We start from the raw sequence: 17,843 nt of genomic DNA, 5'->3' as shown, positions 1-17,843 counted from the left end.
GTGCAGTACTATGGACCAAACTCTGGTCTTATGCAAAGCGGTCCTATAACCAGGACATGTCTGCTGCAAGATCAGCATTTGCATGCGCCTGTGTCCCAGCCACCAACAGCCCCTTCCCCTGGGAACAGTCTGAGCAAGGACTGTGTGTGTGGGCTGTGGATGGATCAGAGGTGTATGCCGATTCTTCCCTGTGCTCCCAAGATCCTTTCCTTCTGCTCTTGTCACTGTGGGGGTGTGCAAAGGAATCTCTGCTGGGAAATCCATAATCAAGACAGTTCCATCACATCATTTAGTCCCCACAGTTGGTTTGGAGGTTTTCTAACCAGCACCTTCCAGAATTTGACACTAGGTAACATCTGACAGGTTCCATCTGCGATTCATAATGCATAATATACAGGCCAGCGTTCTTACCATATGCTATATAATACACACTCAGTGCTGTCCGTGGTAGATATTACATAGTGCATAGATACCTCTTCTACAGTCATTATAGGCCTGATGCTGCCATGTGCTGATCACACACAGCTCCTGCTGAGGTCCTCTTGTCTTATAGATGCAGCCCCTATGATAACACGCCCCTCTTTGTCATTTTCTTTGGCCCCTTACTGAAGTGTGACAGTGCTCCACATATATCTGAGCTTTGGGGCTTTAGATTGTTTTCAGACCTGGGAGGCCAAAAAGGGGGCAAGGTAAATGGCCTAGGAGCTACGCAGCACCAAGCAATCTGAGCCAAGAGAGCAGGATCCCGATAGACCAGCGTGTGTAGTGGAAATGTAACAGGTGAAAGCTGCCCCCATCTCTCAGAGACACTCATGTCTCACGCCAGCACTCGCTTGTGTGGACGGAAATGAAGTGTCAGCTGGCCATGATTAGGAGCAGGACCCGATCTGGTGTAACGGTGCTCCATAGCCACCCGACACCAGCCCATCCCGGAGGAAAGTTACAGGACTCCTTTAGCCTCCTCTCTCCCTTCTCAGGCATTTTCTAGGGCAAGCCACAGAGCAGGTTCAGGGGAGGAGGGGAGCCTGAGCCACACACACGAACACCTGGCCCCTCACCCCAGCCAAGGTGCGTGTAGCATGATGGTGCCGTCACAAGTTACAAAGTCCGACATGCAGCCCCGATGCCGGTGCCCACAAGGATCAGAGCGCAGCTTGCGACGTACCTTTGAGAAGTGGCAGCGGAGACCATGGGAAGCGGGTGGAAAGGCGAAGTCCCGGCACCTATCAGGCAGAAGGCCCTGCAGGCTGGCTGCCTCCTCTGCTGTACGGGAGCCGGCTGCCAGGGACGCCTACTGGGTCCTTCTCTCGCTCTGCACATTGGCAGGAAGGTCACAGCAGATGGGGAGGAGGGGGGTAAAGATCAGCACGGAGATTAGAGAGGCATTTTTAGCCAGCCAATCCCCGCCTGGGCCCAGCGCGATGACTCGCCCGACAGCACAAGGTGAACACAGGACTGCAGAAAAGGCAGGCAATACGCTCTGAGCCACGCGCCCGGATGGGACCCTTCCCCCGCCCCGCTCTTCTCTCCCTTTGCTCCCTCTCCCAGGCAGTTCCCTTCACTCACTCGACAATCCTAGAATCCTGCAGCTGGCAGAGACCTCAGGAGTCACTGAGTCCAGCCCCCTGCCCGAGGCAGGACCAACCCCAATTCTCTCACTTTCTCCCTCCTTGCTGCTCCCTCTTCCTCCTCTCTTTCTTTCTTCACCTGCACTTACTTTTACTTTCCTTCTTTTCCCCATCACCCTCCCTTCATTTCCTCCTTCACTCTCTTTCCCTGTCACTGTGCCTCCCTTCCCGGCTCTAACCCCATCCCCCCACCTGTTCCCTCTCCAGCCTCCGGCCTCGCGCTCCCTTCCCTTCATAGTCACAGCCTTTGCTCCCAGCTATGCCTGAGGAAGCCCTCGCAATGCACAGTATGGGAGATACTGTGCCATGAGCCTCCCTCCAGTCCCCTCTGTGCACGCAGGGGGGGACTGGGCAGGAAGTAGCCTCCCCTTCCAGTTCCTTTTGTTCTGCTGGGGGCCCCGTCTCTGTCTGCTCCGGTCTAAAACTTGGGCCCCCAAACACTTGGTGTCATTCCTCATCCGTAAGGCTGGCCCGCCTATCTCCCCAACGTTGCTTTCCCAGCCATGCGCTGTTCCCGCTCTTGCTTACAAAGATTTCTCTGTTACTGGGATCAATGTAATATATACAGTGTAAATAACCCTAGTACAGCCCTGCCTTGTAGGGGTGGGGCAGGAGATACACAGCCACAGAGCAGCTGAGCACATACTCTTCCTTCCTTCATCCCCTGGGGTCAGCCCTACCTCTGGCATTATCTCGCCGGCATCACGGTCAGTTGTTTGCGCCAGGAATCCTGAAGCAAACTTGCTAAACAAGGAACAGGGGCTGAGCCAAATGCTGCCCTCGCTTCCTCTGGTGCATCCCAGGAAATCAATGGGGTTGTGCTAGCTGACTGAGGGCCCGATGTGCCCCGTTGCCTTCGGGCGAGAGGAACTGCAGTTTTGGCCCAAGCAGGACATGACTATGGGGAGCTCAGTAATGACCAGGAAGGGAAATGAATCTTGCTGTTCACCCAGTGATACCACCTGTCCTGCGTTCTGGGGGCACCAGGGCGTAAAAAGTGACACTCGCTTTGCAGATGGATAAATAAGTACACCGGGTGCTGGGCAGTGAACAGCTTGGCTCTCATCCACCCGTGATGTGTGCACAAACTGGGTGATTGCATGTGCAAATGGGCAGGGCTCAACAAATTAGGCAAAATCTACTCGAGTAGATTTTAGCCTGGCAGGGCTGCGCAGCGTGGTCAGCGCATGCACAGCATGAGCTTCCGCACGGCTGGCGAGCCCTGCAAATGGGCATTTCCACTGGATGTTTGACTATCAGGAAGACAAGGTAGGTGAGGAAATGTCTTTTATCAGCCCAGCTTTTGTTGGTGAGAGAAACCAGTTTCGATCCACACAGAACTCTTTAGAACTCCTCCAGTTCAAGGTATTAACCTCCCCCGCGTGTGTCTCTAAGGCAGTGTTTCTTAATCTGCATTCCATGGCACACTGGTGTGCCATGAGGCAGTCAGAGGTGTGCCTCGGAGAACAGCACAGTTCAAAATGGCTGCCCTTAAAGGAGCAAGCGGGCTTTTTTTTTTTTTTTCTGCTCAATAACTTTCCCCCGACCCTTTTTTTTGGGGGGGGGGGGGGGTTAATAACTTTTCCCCACCCTCCTTTTTTTTCTCAAGAAAAAGTCCTTAGTGTTACTCATAAAAAAAATTGTTTGGTGTTCCTCAGTCTTAAAAAGTTTGAGACACTGCTCTAAGGGCTTATCTGCATGGCCACTTTACTGCGCCAAAATTTTCTCACTCAGGAGTGTGAAAAAACACCCCCGAGCACAGCAAGTTACAGCACTGTAAAGCACCAGTGTAAACAGGCTGGCAGTGGGAGTCAGGCTCCCAGAGCTGTTAGCTACTCCCCTCATGAAGATGGTTTACGTACAGCACTGGGAGAGCTCTGGGGCAAATTCTCATCTCTCCCTGATGTCAATCTAGTGAAGTTGGTGGCATTGCTATAGTTTTCCATCACGGTAACCCCCATGTTCACAGCGTACATACATATCCTTGCTGGAAGTTTGCAACATAACACAACTTTATTTCTTACAGTTTGGAAGGATAACAGAGAGAAAGCAGACTGGTCTGCAAGCCAGAGAGGAACAGCTCGTTCCACCATATTCAAAGCTGTCTGTCTGGAAACAGAGGCTGCTTGACCCAAACTGTGCACTTCCTCACAGAGCCGCGCAGTCAGGAAGCAGGAACAGGAAAACCTCTGAAGTATAAATGAACAGCTTATAATTTGGACATAGTTTTCACTACGCTGCAGTAGCCTACCTAGCATCTGTACTCAAAAAAATCCAAAATCCTATGTGTGGCCAATATAAAACAACATGCAGGAAGATCTGTAGACTTTCTCTGTGAAAAGCTGCCACACCTCCTACCTTGGGTTGCTGATAGGCCCTTATATAAGGGACATCCCTTATTTTTTTATCACTGTGCAACAACGCTGGGAGTTGCCAAGTGCTGCACAAAACAGCAGAAATACTCTTGGCGAATGTGATCAGTGCTACTCAGTATCATTATAAAGTAGAGGATTTCCCTGGTGTTACTCATGCCCTTAAATGAAATTTTTTCCCCGTCATTTAAATCATTGCTCTGGGGTGGGGATGGGGATAAGGGGTCTAGGATGCAGGCTGGGGAGACAGGACAACCCCAGCCCTCTATCATTGCAGCAGCTTGGGGCCAGATGAGAAGCGCCTGTCCATGGCTGCTGCAGCTGCAGCTGAGCACAGCCAGGGGAAGGGTGCATGTCTCCTGGCTGGGTGACAGACAGACACACAAACAGAGAAATTCTCTGAGATAGGGTATGTCTACACTGCCACCCTAGTTCGAACTAGGGTGGCTAATGCAGGCAACCGAAGTTGCAAATGAAGCCCGGGATTTAAATATCCCGGGCTTCATTTGCATCTTGCCGGGCGCCGCCATTTTTAAATCCCCATTAGTGCAGACTCCGTGCCCGCGGCTACACGCAGCACGGAGTAGGTAGTTCGAATTAGGCTCTCTAATTCGAACTACCGGTACACCTCGTTCCACAGCCTGGCTCTGGGGGAGGGAGAGAGCATTGGATTGAGGAGACCTGGGGGAGCCTGGCTCTGAGGGAGGGGGAGGGCATTGGGTTGGGGGGGGGCCTGGGGAGGCCTGGGTCTGGGGGAGGGATGTGTGGCTCTTTGCACTACTATCCAAAGCTCTTTTGGCTCTTCGTGACTAACTGGTTGGCCACCCCTGATCTAGTCTGACCTGCTATGTAGGATAGGCCATTCAATTTCATTCACTTGCCCCGTATTGAGAATAGGGATATAATAGTATAGTCGATTAACCGACAAGCAAAAGATTATAGGTTAATGCTATAGACTACATTCATTTCCCTCTCCCCCTCTCCCTGCCAGTAAATTTTTTAGCAGGCTGGCCAGCAGCCTGGCTCAGTCCTGGCTCACGCTGGGTCTGGGAGCTCAGACCTTCCCTAGACAGGGACTGCTGCCAGCCTGCACTACTGCCTCTTTCTCAGAAGCAGCAGCACAGGACGACAGGCAGCTGGTCCGCAGGAGGTGCTGGTTTTTAAACTGGCTCCCCTCACAGATCAGCTCCCACCTGGCATTCTGCACTGCTGCCTCTGGTACAGTAGCTGCTGGGCCCCACCCCTGGGGACTGTAGAATAGTCGTCTAACCGATACAATGTCATGAGGTTACTCGACTATTCAATTAACCGAGATTTAACATCCCTAATTGAGACCAGTATCTTGCACTTGGCTACGGCATCTCTTCCAGAAAGGTCTCTGGTGTCAACACGAACGCATCCACCTCTTCCCTTGGCACTTTGTTCATCACCTGCACTGTTCAAAATGCATGCCTTATTTCCATGTGCCTGGCTTCCGCTTCCAGCCATCGGTTCTTGTTCTACCTTCCTCCGCTAGATTAGAGAGCCCTTCGGTGCCTGCTATTTTCTCTGCAGGGAGGTACTTAGACACTGTAATCAAGTCACCTCTCAATCTTCTGTTTGACAAGCTAAACAGACCAAGCTGTTTAAATCGCTCGTTGTCAGACCTTTACATCATGTTTCTGGCTCTTGTTCTGCTCCCTCTCCTACTATTCAACATCCTTTGAGAAAGATGGGCACCAGGACTGGACCCAGTATCCAGTACTGGTCTTGCCACTGCTGTATGCAGAGATAAAACCAACTCCCTTCTCCTATGTGCTTATTCCCCTCTGTATACATGTCAGGATCGTCTTAGCCCGTTCTGCCCCATCACTGCATGGGGAGTGCACGTTCAGTTACTTGTCCACTGTGACCCCTAGTTTCTTTTCAGAGGTGCTGCGTTCCAAGGTCCCCTTCAGTCACCCCTTGTGTATGTGCACCCTCCATTCCTTGTTCCCGGGTGTCTGACTTTGCATTGAGCTGTGTTAATATGCAGGAGGAAAAAGAAAATTCAATCATGCCCAGTAAAAAAAAACTGAGCACCTGTTTCATATGTACCCTAATTGGCTGTGTCTAGATTGCATCCCTTTTCCATAAAAGGGATACAAATTAGACACATCGCAATTGCAAATGAAGCGGGGATTTAAATCCCCCTCGTTTCATTTGCATAAACATGGCTGCCGCTTGTTTCCAGCTCGGAGCTTTGCCGGAAAAAAGCGCCAGTCTAGACAGGGATCTTTCGGAAAATAAAGCCTTTTCTGAAAGATCCCTTATTCCTGATTTTAAAAATGCGGTAGCCATTTTTATTCAAATTAGGCACGCGGTATTTAAATCCCTGCCTCATTTGCAATGTCGACCTGCCTAATTTGCATCCCTCTGCCGACAGAGGGATGCAGTGTAGACATACCCTATGAGGGTACCCAGAAAATCTGCCCGCCACAGTGAGAAAAGCATTTGAGTTGTACACATACACACGGAGACAGCATGTGAGAGGCAGGGTGTCTAGCCCACACCATGCGAGGCGCCCCTAGCAGAGGAGGGCTTGTGTGCCTGTAATGTGTGCTGCTGCCGCTGAGATGGGCAAAGAACTGCAGGCATAAACACGGGTGTAGCTTGCACAGCTGCAAAACACTTTTTTTTGAGCCAACAGAATGGGGATCCAAGCAGATCTCCTGCCCAGAAAGCCTATAAACATGCAGCTCCAAACACTAAATCCTTCGAGGCCCCTCATTTGGCACTGACCTGATTTAAAAAGTCGTTTGGAGGGTTTTGACAAACCATTTTAATCTAATCCCCTGCTGAGTCTACACTGCATTCCGTTTTTATCATAGCACCGAAATCTGGGTCTGCTTTTGACTGAATCTATCGTGTTTGGGGGCAAGCCATCACCTACTCTTATCTCACTTCCAGTGGTTAGCTTTATCCTGGGTTTGGAGGGCAAGTGCCTCCCTTGGACAACAGGTTCAAATCCCCAGTATGCCACGACAGCTATAGATTTTTACGGTATTTAATATCTTGTTCATTAATGGTAGTTGCTCATGATCCTAGCGCCATCGCTATGTGTGGCTCACTCTCTCTAGAGATTAAAATAAGTCCAGCCCCTGCTCAGAAGGATTTACAATTTAAGCCCCCCAATCCTGTAATTTTATCCATGCAAATAGACACCCTGGGCCTGTGTGGAGTCTCTCTGACTAGAATAGCCTAAGGACTTACCCACATGAAGTCAATGCAGCTCCATGTAGGCTCAGAGAACTGTGTGATTGTAGATCAAGGCCTACATTAGGGAAATCTAGCTTGTGACAATAACCAATAGAGGTAAGGGAGGTGGGTTTTAGCCCATGGGCAGTGTTCCCCGTAAGCTGTGTGCTTGTGCAGCTGCGCAGGAGACGTTCCAACGCTGCCCAGCTGACTGAGGCACAAACCTTCCTCTGCTATGGGCACCTCACATGGTGTGGGAAGGACACCCTGCCTCTCATATTCCAGTGCTGCTCAAGGAGCTAATAGAGGAGGTATCTGAGCCTTTAGCGATCACCTTTGACAAGTCATGGAAGTTGGGAGAGATTCCAGAAGACTGGAAAAGGGCAAATCTGGTGCCCATCTATAAAAAGAGAAATAAGAGCAACCCAGGAAACAGTCAGTTTAACTTTTGTGCCAGGGAAGATAATGGAGCAAGTAATGAAGGCAGTGTTTCCCAATTGTATTTGGCCACGGAACCCTTTTAAACTCAAAAGAATTTTGTGGAACCCCTAATAGCAGTCTTATATATGGCACTGAAAAAGTAGACCACAAATAAGTAAGGATAATAATAAACAAATGCTAATCAAGGTCATGAGATCAACACAAATGAAAACTGGTTTAAATAAAATTCATAAATGCTTAATATTTATTATTATTATTTTATTTTATTTTATTTTATTATTTTAATAACAACATGTTATTGTAATGGAATTTTCTTGCGGAACCCTTATTTTCACTTCGCAGAACCCCAGGGTTCCCCAGAATTTGGGAAACACTGAATTAAGGAATTCATATGGAAGAAAATAAGGTGATAGGTAACAGCCAGAAATGAATTTGTAAAGAACAAATCATGTCAAACCAATCTGATAGCTTTCTTTGATAGGATAACAAATCATATGGATAAGGGAGAAGCGGTGGATGTGGTATACCTAGACTTTAGTGAGGCATTTGATATGGTCTTGCATGACCTTCTTATCAATAAACTAGGCAAATACAACTTAGATGGGGCTACTATAAGGTGCATGACTGTCTGGATAACCATTCTCAGAGAGTAGTTACTAATGGTTCACAGTCATGCTGGAAGGGCATAACAAATAGGGTTGCACAAGGGTCTGTTTTGGGATGGGTTCTGTTCAATATCTTCATCAACCATTTAGATGTTGGCATAGAGAGGAAGCTTGTTAAGTTTGCAGATGATACCAAGCTGGGAGGGGTTGCAAGTGCTTTGGAGGATAGGGTCAAAATCCAAAATGATCTGGACAACAAACTGGAGAAATGGTCTGAGGCAAATAGGATGAACTTTAATATGGACAAATGCAAGGTGCTCCACTTTGGAAGAAACAATCAGTTTCACACATACAGAATGGGAAGCGACTGTCTAGGAAGGAGTACTGCAGAAAGGGATCTAGGGGTTATAGTGGACCACAAGCTAAATATGAGTCAGCAGTGTGACACTGTTGCAAGAAAAAAACCCATGATTCTGAGATGCATTAATAGGAATGTTGTGAGCAAGACGGGAGAAGTCATTCTTCTGCTCTACTCCGCACTGGTAAGGCCTTAGTTGTAGTATCGTGTCCAGTTCTGGGTACCACATTTCAAGAAAGATGTTGAGAAATTGGAGACGGTCCGGAGAAGAGCAACAAAAATGATTAAAGGTCTAGAGAACATGAGCTATGAGGCAAGGCTGAAGGAATTGGGCTTGTTTAGTTTGGAAAAAGAAGACTGAGAAGGGACATGATAGTTTTCAGGTATCTAAAAAGGTGTCACAGGAAAGAGGGGGGAAAATTGTTCTCCTTGGCCTCTGATGATAGGACAAGAAGCAATGGGCTTAAACTGCAGCAAGGGAGGACAGTAGGAAAAACTTCCTAACAGTCAGGGTGGTTAAACGCTGGAATAAATTGCCTACGGGGGTTGTGGAATCTCCATCTCTGGGGATAGTTAAGAGCAGGTTAGATAGACAGCTATTAGGGATGATCTAGATGGTGCTTGGTCCTGCCATGAGGGCAGGGGACTGGACTTGATGATCTCTCGATGTCCCTTCCAGTTTTAGTATTCTATGATTCCATGATTAGCAGAGCGCCTACAGCTAGGTTTTGTGTCACTGGTGGTGCACATTGGCGCTTGCCTCAGTGCTCATAACTATTTATTCTGCACATTGGTGGAAAAAATCCACACATGGATAGGAAAGATTAGTGGGAACATTGCCCGTAGGCCTCCACTTTTGAGAGATTTAACTTTCAATCCTGCAAGGGCCTGGGTGCAGCAAGCATGTGAGTAGGGCTATTCATGTGTTTGAAGTGAAGCGCTTTGCTGGCTCGAGACCAAAGGGTTTGCCCTTTTGCAGGATGCAGCCCCTGTGCAGTAACACTGTCTGTTGTTGTAGACAGACTGCTCTCATGAGAAGAAAAATGTCAGGGATTTGGCTCATAATTTATCAAGTACTTCAATCTTGCTGGGCGGAAAATGCTACCTATCTAAATGTCTGTCAGTTGGCTACCTGTGTGAACACATTAACTATCCAGTTAAAAAGTAGTTGTCTGGCAAGAGGACCTAGAAGAAGCCCCATGGGACTGCCTGGATTTCCTTACTCTCGTTATGAAATATTTAAAAGCTCCATCAGATGAAGTCCCATTTCATTTTGCTGGGTGGAGGGAGGGAGTGGACAAGCAGGCAGGGTTGTTCTCTCTGCACTGATCACTGTCCCTGGGATATTGGGTAAAGAGGCATCTTAACATTTCACATTTGCTGCATCCAGCATAGCTTTTGTCTCTGAGGCTGTGTCTAGATTGCAGGGTTTTTTCGAAAAAACTTCACCTGCATCTAGACTACAGCTGCGTTCTTTCGAAATTAAATCGAAAGAACGTGGCTTTTCTTTCGATGGTGGTACTCCTCATTTCACGAGGAAGAACGCCTTTTTTCGAAAGTGCTCTTTCGAAAAAAGGCGTTCTTGAATGCAAACAGGGCTTTTTTGAAAGAGAGCATCCAGACTGCCTGGATGCTCTCTTTCGAAAAAGCGGCTTGCTTTTTCGAAAGTACTGCTTGCAGTCTAGACACTCTTTTTCGAAAGAGGCTTTTTCGAAAGTATCTTTTGAAAAAGTCTCTTTCGAAAGAGGCTTGCAGTCTAGACGTAGCCTGAATTGGTCTATTTCAGATTCAGGTTTCATTTGGGGCATCAGGGCTGTGAGGAAGAATGTGGGCTAAATCCCTGCTCCTCTTTCACTTGTCTGCATGCCCGGCAGGATAATAAGAATAAAACCTAACTCTTATCATCTGTAGAGCTCAAAGTGCTTCACAAAGGAGGTCCTTGTCATTAACCCCATTTAACAGATGGGAAAAGTGAGTCAAGGAGCAGGAAAGTGACTTGCCCAAGCTTAGTAGCAGACTGGGAGTAAAATTCTGGATTCTAGAAAGCGAGTCTAGGGCTCTAGCCACTAGCCAGCCCAGCTTTGAAAAAATGTCTCTATGAAACGAGGAAAAGTTTGCAGAGTATTTACTCAAAAAAGTCAGGACCAGTGTTCCCTGTGAGCTGAGTGCTTGGGCAGCCACCCAGGAGAGATTCAAGTGCCTTCCAGTGGATTAGCAGAGTGCCCACAGCCGGCAGCCTGTATTTCCACTGGTTGTGCACATCCTCACATGCCCTGGTGCACATAACAAAATGTATTCCACACATGGATGAGAACAATTAGAAGGAACACTGGTCAGGACTGTGATCTAAGCAACCAAGATTGCCACCAAGTCTATCATAGAGCTGGGAACAGACCCCAGCTTTTCTTGTATTCAGCCAGCATAACCACATGCCAGCCTCTCTCCCAGAATTAGCACATTTAATCTATTGTAAAGTGGGCCCATGATCTATGTATAATTTATAGAACTATACTGGCTCCATCTGTTTCATTAACAGGATGGAATCAGACACAATGGCAAAGTAAAATGAAGGATAAGGAATACATGATCGACCCTATGGTGTGTGCGACATAGCCATCTACAGTGGGAATATCGTTCATCCCTAGGATATGCTTCATGGCCACTCAGAACGTCACACAGACATAAATCTGATCCTCTTGCTCAAAAAACAACACAACAGCACAGGCTCCTGCCGCTTATGCTAGAGGAGACTCTCCCCTAGTAGCGAACAGTATTGGTCCTATGACACACAGTTGAGCAGTTCTCATTCCAAACTTTAGAGGGCAGTCATATGCACAGTTCATTACACATTTAATGGAATTAATGAACAAAAACCTCAGTGTCTGACTTCTATGTAGGACCTTCTTTTGTAAACTGTTATGTTGCCTGATCCCAGCAGGATTAGCTATCTTTACTCTCACTATTCCAGCACAGTGGGGCACACGGAATTGCCTTTTGGTGAGGCACAACAAAAATGTAAATCATTTTAAAAAATACTATTGGCCATGCTTGTCAACTAGAGGCCCTGAACCATAGATACAATCCTGCCAACCAAGGATAGATTAAAATCCAATGTACAGCCTGATCCAACCCACCAAAGTCAATAGGAAAAGTCTCTGCCTTCACTAGACTTTGGATCCAGCCCTTGGTACTCCAGCAATCTCTGCCATACTGAAGATGTTGAATCATGAAAGGTCCTTGAATACTGTGTACAGATGTGGTCTTCTCACCTCAAAAAAGATATTTTGGCCTTAGAAAGGGTTCAGAAAAGGGCAACTAAAATGATTAGGGGTTTGGAACGGGTCCCATATGAAGAGAGGTTAAAGTGACTGGGACTTTTCAGTTTAGAAAAGAGGAGACTGAGGGGGGATATGATAGAGGTATATAAAATCATGAGTGGTGTGGAGAGGGCCGATAAAGAAAAGTTATTTATTAGTTCCCATAATAGAAGAACTAGAGGACACCAAATGAAGTTAATGGGTAGCAGGTTTAAAACTAATAAAAGAAACTTCTTCACACAGCGTGTAGTCAACCTGTGGAACTCCTTGCCAGAGGAGGCTGTGAAGGCTAGGACTATAACGGAGTTTAAAGAGAAGCTAGATAATTTCATGGAGGTTAGGTCCATAAAAGGCTATTAGCCAGGGGATAGAAATGGTGTCCCTGGCCTCTGTTTGTCAGAGGCTGGAGAAAGATGGCAGGAGACAAATTGCTTGATCGTTGTCTTCGGTCCACCCCCTCTGGGGCACCTGGTGCTGGCCACTGTCGGCAGACAGGCTACTGGGCTAGATGGACCTTTGGTCTGACCCAGTATGGCCCTTCTTATGTTCCTATGTTCTTATGGCCTCCTGCCCCAAAACAGCATGGAACATGCACTGCTTCTTCTCTGGTGAGCAGGGATGCAGAATTGAACCCAGCTGCTGTCCCAAGGGGCACGACAGAACAGAAACCACTGGGATGCATGATAACAGAGACATCAGAGCTGGATGGCAGTCCATTAAAGAGGATGACGATAACAGCAGTTAATAATTGATAAATGCTAAGGCTGATCCATGTTGTGCTGTAACTAAGTTAAGTGAGGCCTGAATGTATGTCAGGGAATGCTAAGAGGGGAATCTGAAGCCCTGGTTCCCAGGGAAAAGCTCATTACAAGCAAATGAACATCCACTCTTTGTAGCATCCCTGTTGTGCAAAGAGCAGCCAATGGGAGCTAGTCCTCCCGTCCATTCTATTCAAGAGGTAGTTCTCTACCTCCGTGAAGATGCACCAATGTGCTAGAGGGGAAGGAACAGGAGATTCCGCATGTAAGGATGGCATTGGGATCTGCCTGGACCAGTGAAAACTGCCTGTCTTTGCATTACTGAGACTAGAGAGCCAGGGTGGGGATGGGGGTCCGGAAACATGCAAGTTTGCATTTGTCATGCTTGTGCTTGAGATGGGGAGGCACCACAGGTAAACAACACGGTCCTGCCCTTCTTCTTGCTCATCCTGGAGGGTCTGTAGAATAGCATGGATGCAAAAAAAAAAAACCCAGGAGGGATCATCTGGTTAGGGAAGGCGGCTGACTGCTGGGCTGAGCCGACTGAAAGCAACTGTTTTTGCAAATTGTGGGGAGCGGAATGAATGATCTCTGTGCTTGTGAAGAATCCTCCTTATTCAGAAGCATGTGATGAGCACAGCCCTTCATGCTGATAACTGCAGTGCCCTCTAGTGCGATTGCCTGGGCAGAACCTTTGCTGGAGAAAGCTTTCAGAAGGGGGACACTGCATGTCTGCACAGATTGCTAGCTATTAATGGATGGCATGCGTGCAGAGGGAAGGGAGTGGAAGAGAGGCTGTGGCAGGGGTGTAGCCACGGATAGGCCTGAGTGGGCCGTGGCCCACCCACTTTGCATCTATTCTAGGCCCATCTCCTGCCAGTGCCAGCCCACCCAGCTTACCAGCCGGGGAGTGGGATCTGAGCACAGGGACAAGCCACCCGGGGAAAGGGGCCCGGGCGCTGGGGTTTACCCTGTTCACCCCACTCCAGCGAGCCAGTGGGGGAAAGGAGCTGGGCGTATCCCACTCACTCTGCTCCAGCCAGGGTGTGGGGGCCAGGGCTTATCTCGCTTTCCGGGAAGCGGGGTCGGGGCTTACCCCATTCTGCCCTGACACCCTGTCCAGGGAGCGGGGTCAGGGTTTAGCGCCCATCCCTCCTGTCCCGCTCTGCCCCACATTCCTGCCCACTTATCCAAAGTTGGGGCCCACCCAAGTGGGCAGTTCTGGCTACGCCATTGGGTTGGGTGGGCTCCAGTTAGAGGTAGGAAGGGTGGATTAAACACAGCGTACCCAAACAAGTAATAGTGGGTTTAAAACAGGATCATTATTAGAAGTCCACATGGAATGGGGGAAAAATGTGGGGGGGGGGGAGAAAAGGGTGTGTGTGTATGCGCGTGACATCTCTCCCTTCATCTCCCTCTTGTTACATTACATTCAGGAATAGCCCAGCTGCTCCATGTGCACAGGTCCCTGCATCCCCACGGAGCCACGTTGATTTTAGCAAGGGCTTCCCTTTGGGCTATGGGTTTGCTTTTGTAGAACAGCCCTCAAGGCCAGTGCCGTGGGTTGCGAGCTCTTCAGGGTAGAGACCACGTTTAATGTATCTGCCTAGACAACACCTTGGATATAGGGTTGCCAGATACAAAAAATCCCAAACATGGCAGGAAAAAAAATCAGTTGAGCAAAAAAAATCCCCACGCTTCTCGCTCCCCCCGCCCTTGCCAGATGCAGCTGGGGAATAATGTCCCCACCGGCCTTCCGTCCGAGAGAAACAGACAATACCAGACATTTTACATGTCCGTTATTTTCTGGTTTTTTACCGGACAGGGGCCAGAAATAACGGACTGTCCTGGCAAAAAACAGACACCTGGCAATCCTATTTGGACATGGGCTAATTATGCATAATTGGAATCGCTGTATTTCCGGTGTAAAACCCTGAGTGCTGCGGAGCAGTGGATGGTATATAAAGAAAAGTATCCCAAAGGTTGATAATTTAAATGGGAATGGCAGGCCAAGCCAACTCTGTCACTATTTCAATGTCTGCAGGGAGGATCCTATGATCGTTGCAAGGTGAATTTGGCCAAGTATTAACAGTTACATAAATACCTGACACACACACACACCATGTGAGGGAAGGATTTTAGGGAGAAAATGGTCTGGTATAATATTCACAGTCACTTTGGGATTGCTGGTGGAATCAGTCAATCCATATTATGGGTGCAGCTGGCTCTTCCACTGCTCCTATGTGATAGCTGCCTACGCCTTCTCCCACCACAAGGCCGATTCTCGCTGTGCCTGAGGTGATTTTGAGGCTGTAAAGAGAAGGATGAGTTCCCCGGGGCTACATGTCTCAGATAATGTGCTGCATTCTCTTCCACATGGGAACATGAGCTACATTCACCCCAGCCTTGCTGTATTAAAGACTAAGTGACCTTTATTGTGTTGCAGAGAGCAAACTCTCTCTCAGCATGGCCAGTCATCTGGAAAGGGCAGCCTCTTTGGGAGGCAGCAGCTGCTTTGATGTGCTGAGGAAATGCAAGGTCAGTTTGATGGCTTTATATATATATTTTTTCCCGTCCATCTCATGATTCCATTTCAGTAGCAGCTCCCAATTTCTGCCAAGCGAGGGCCTGCAGTGAAGTAACAGGGCGGGAGCCCACGAGAGACAAGCTGACAGACTTAAGAAGCCAGAAAAGACTCTGATCGCATCTGTCCATGTGGTGATGCAGCCTATGGAGACTATAAGTACAGCCCTGCAAAACTACCAATATCCATGGAGCATTTTTGCAGATGCAGATGTGGATACCAATTTTGTATCCATGCTGGCCTCTATCTACAAGCCCTGCTGTGCAAGGCTCCATCTTGAAACCAGTGTACCTGTGAAACCTCAACATTAATTTAGTAGGAGGCAGCTGTACATTTATGTATTTTTGCACCAAGTTATTTAGATCAACATTGCTCCATCCCTCCAGGCTGTGAAAATTTTTAAATCCTGAGCATTGTATAACCATTCACCACGCAGGCTTGCCAGGAGCTCCAAACAAGCAACCCACATAGAGCTCACTGCAGGATCACGATCAGAGACTGTACTCTGCAAACAGACTTTAATGCAGGACAATAATGCATAGGAATGGCTCTCTGTAAATGGGAGGAAATGGCATTTTGGATTAATCCTCAGGTTTTGACTCCAAATCACAGATTCAGTCACCAGAGAGGACCAAAATGTTTGTATGTGGTGTGGGCCTTATATTGTTTATTACCTCAACAAAGACAACATTCTCTTTACACAGACCTGTGGACTGCTAAATAGATATGTTCTTTGATGGAAGCGCTTTAAGATTTCTGTGTGGTAATGCAAACTGGATGAGGAACCTCCTGCCCTCTGGTGGGAGCAGAATAATTAAATTTATATAGCCATGTTATTACATACAAATGCAAAAATAATATAATAAAAAGATGTCCTGCCTCTCCTTGTTCCATAGGTATTTAATTTGTCCCGCTTTCTCAATGATGGTGGGTCCCTGTTTTTCTCATATATAAATGTACTAGAAGACTTCAAGGCAAGGGGCTGGTGGTGTGTAGGGGGTGCCAGAGTCAGGGCAAGGCCTGGGAAATTTGGGGGTCTTAGGGGAGAAGGCCAGGGGTGTGGGATTGCAGGAGGGGCAACTGGGGGATCTCTCCCTCTCCTCTGGCCCCTTCTGGTGCGTGTGTGCGCGCGCATGCGTGCACCAGGGGCTTCCTCCTTCCCCCCGGACTTCTTTCAGGAGGGGCTGCCAGGGGCTTTCTTCTTACCCTTTGGCCCCTCTTGGGGTGGGGGTGAGGGCCCAGGGGCTCTCTCCCTCCCCCCGACCCTTCCCAGGGCAGGGGGAGCTTTCTCCCAGGGAAGACTCACAAACAGACTCACAGATGGACAAGCACAGAGATGCACATTTTTAAAATATATAGATATAGATACAAACTGCAATATTGGATAGCTAAGGACCAAAGGCTCCAAAGTACAATAGTGATTTGCTATACAGTAATCACTCCATTAGCAATGTTGTTTAGGGCTTTTACAGTGGAATGCTTCAATAGTTGTTTGTGTGTTCATTAGAATTAATTTCCCTTAGCAGCTCATATGATCCAGGGTCTAGCAGCCAGTGGAGGCCATGATACAAGACCCATATACTTTATTTAATATTTGACTGATTGTTGATTTTGCTTAGATTTTTGCAAATGCCTGTCTAATCTGAATTTAAATTAGGGCATCCATCTACATTCAAAGGAACGAGAGGACATCAGTAAGAAGAATACAGGACAGCATTTCTTTTTAAGGGTCAGTACCTCTATTGTTATATCCATGGCACAAAACCATACATTTGTACAAAGAGTATGAAGTTCCAGTAAAATACAAGGCAAAGTATGTTAGAGTAGGTGGGATGTTTTGAGTGCCAAAAGCAAGATCTGCTGTGGTTCTGATTGTCAACTGTTCAATACTTCTGAAAGAATTCTGCCAGCCATCTAGCTATCATCTCTTAGGTGGAAAAACCCCTTTTGTCAATGTAGGCAGCATCTATGCTATGGTGCTAGAGCAGAGAGCAGTACAACTGCAGTGCAGTAGCTATGCTGCTGTAGTAGACTAGAATTTCATTAGAATTCTGTGACCTGGTCTATGCTTAAAATTTAAGTCAACATAGCAATATCTGTCAATCCACACCTCTGTCCAAAATAGTGTCAATTTAAGTGTAGATGCAGCTAGGTCAGCAGAAGACTGCTTTCATTGACCTAGCTACTGATGCTTGGGGAGATGGCATTCATAAACTAGAAAAGCCCTTTCCTTTGGCATAGGCTGCATCTACTGTATTGTGCCAGCATAGCTACAGCAACACAGATATGCTACTGTACCCTAAAATCTGAGGAATTTCTGTTGACTAGACCAGAGGATCAAAGACGAGTTTTACTTAGGCTGGTTATGAAGAGAACTGACAACACAGTGTATTAACACTGACCATGATCCTGCAAATGGATAAGCCGAATCACCCTGTGTCTGCGTGGAGTCCCACAGATTTCAAATGGGGCTTTGTGGGTGCAGGACTGGGGACAGGAGATGACTTCTCTGGCTCCAGTGCACCAGATGACAGTAATCTGCAGGGATTTGAAAGTAGCATGGT

At 47.6% G+C, this 17,843-nt stretch overlaps 1 protein-coding gene and 1 long non-coding RNA gene across 3 annotated transcripts in view; one reads left to right on the top strand and one right to left on the bottom strand.

Moving 5' to 3' along the window:
- The window catches only part of PACSIN1 (protein kinase C and casein kinase substrate in neurons 1), a 74,133-nt gene extending 72,574 nt beyond the window's left edge, over positions 1-1,559 (bottom strand). Inside the window, exon 1 of one of the 2 annotated variants that reach the window (XM_075909910.2) lies at positions 1,166-1,559. The gene's annotated coding sequence lies outside the window, so the exon portion shown is untranslated. The remainder of the gene's footprint in view (positions 1-1,165) is intronic. The other variant, XM_025181009.3, reaches the window with a different exon arrangement.
- LOC142820869 (uncharacterized) overlaps positions 1-17,008 on the top strand; it is a 44,172-nt gene extending 27,164 nt beyond the window's left edge. The window contains exons 4-5 of the long non-coding RNA XR_012897816.2: positions 15,142-15,233; positions 16,937-17,008. This is a non-coding gene — a long non-coding RNA (uncharacterized LOC142820869). The remainder of the gene's footprint in view (positions 1-15,141; positions 15,234-16,936) is intronic.
- The last annotated feature ends 835 nt before the right edge of the window (positions 17,009-17,843 follow it).

Source organism: Pelodiscus sinensis, chromosome 27 (assembly GCF_052426305.1).
Source record: "Pelodiscus sinensis isolate ZL-2025 chromosome 27, ASM5242630v1, whole genome shotgun sequence".
In the NCBI taxonomy this organism is placed as follows: domain Eukaryota; kingdom Metazoa; phylum Chordata; order Testudines; family Trionychidae; genus Pelodiscus; species Pelodiscus sinensis.
The sequence above is the reverse complement of the archived record's forward strand: the minus strand, read 5'-3'. Positions and strand labels throughout refer to the sequence as shown.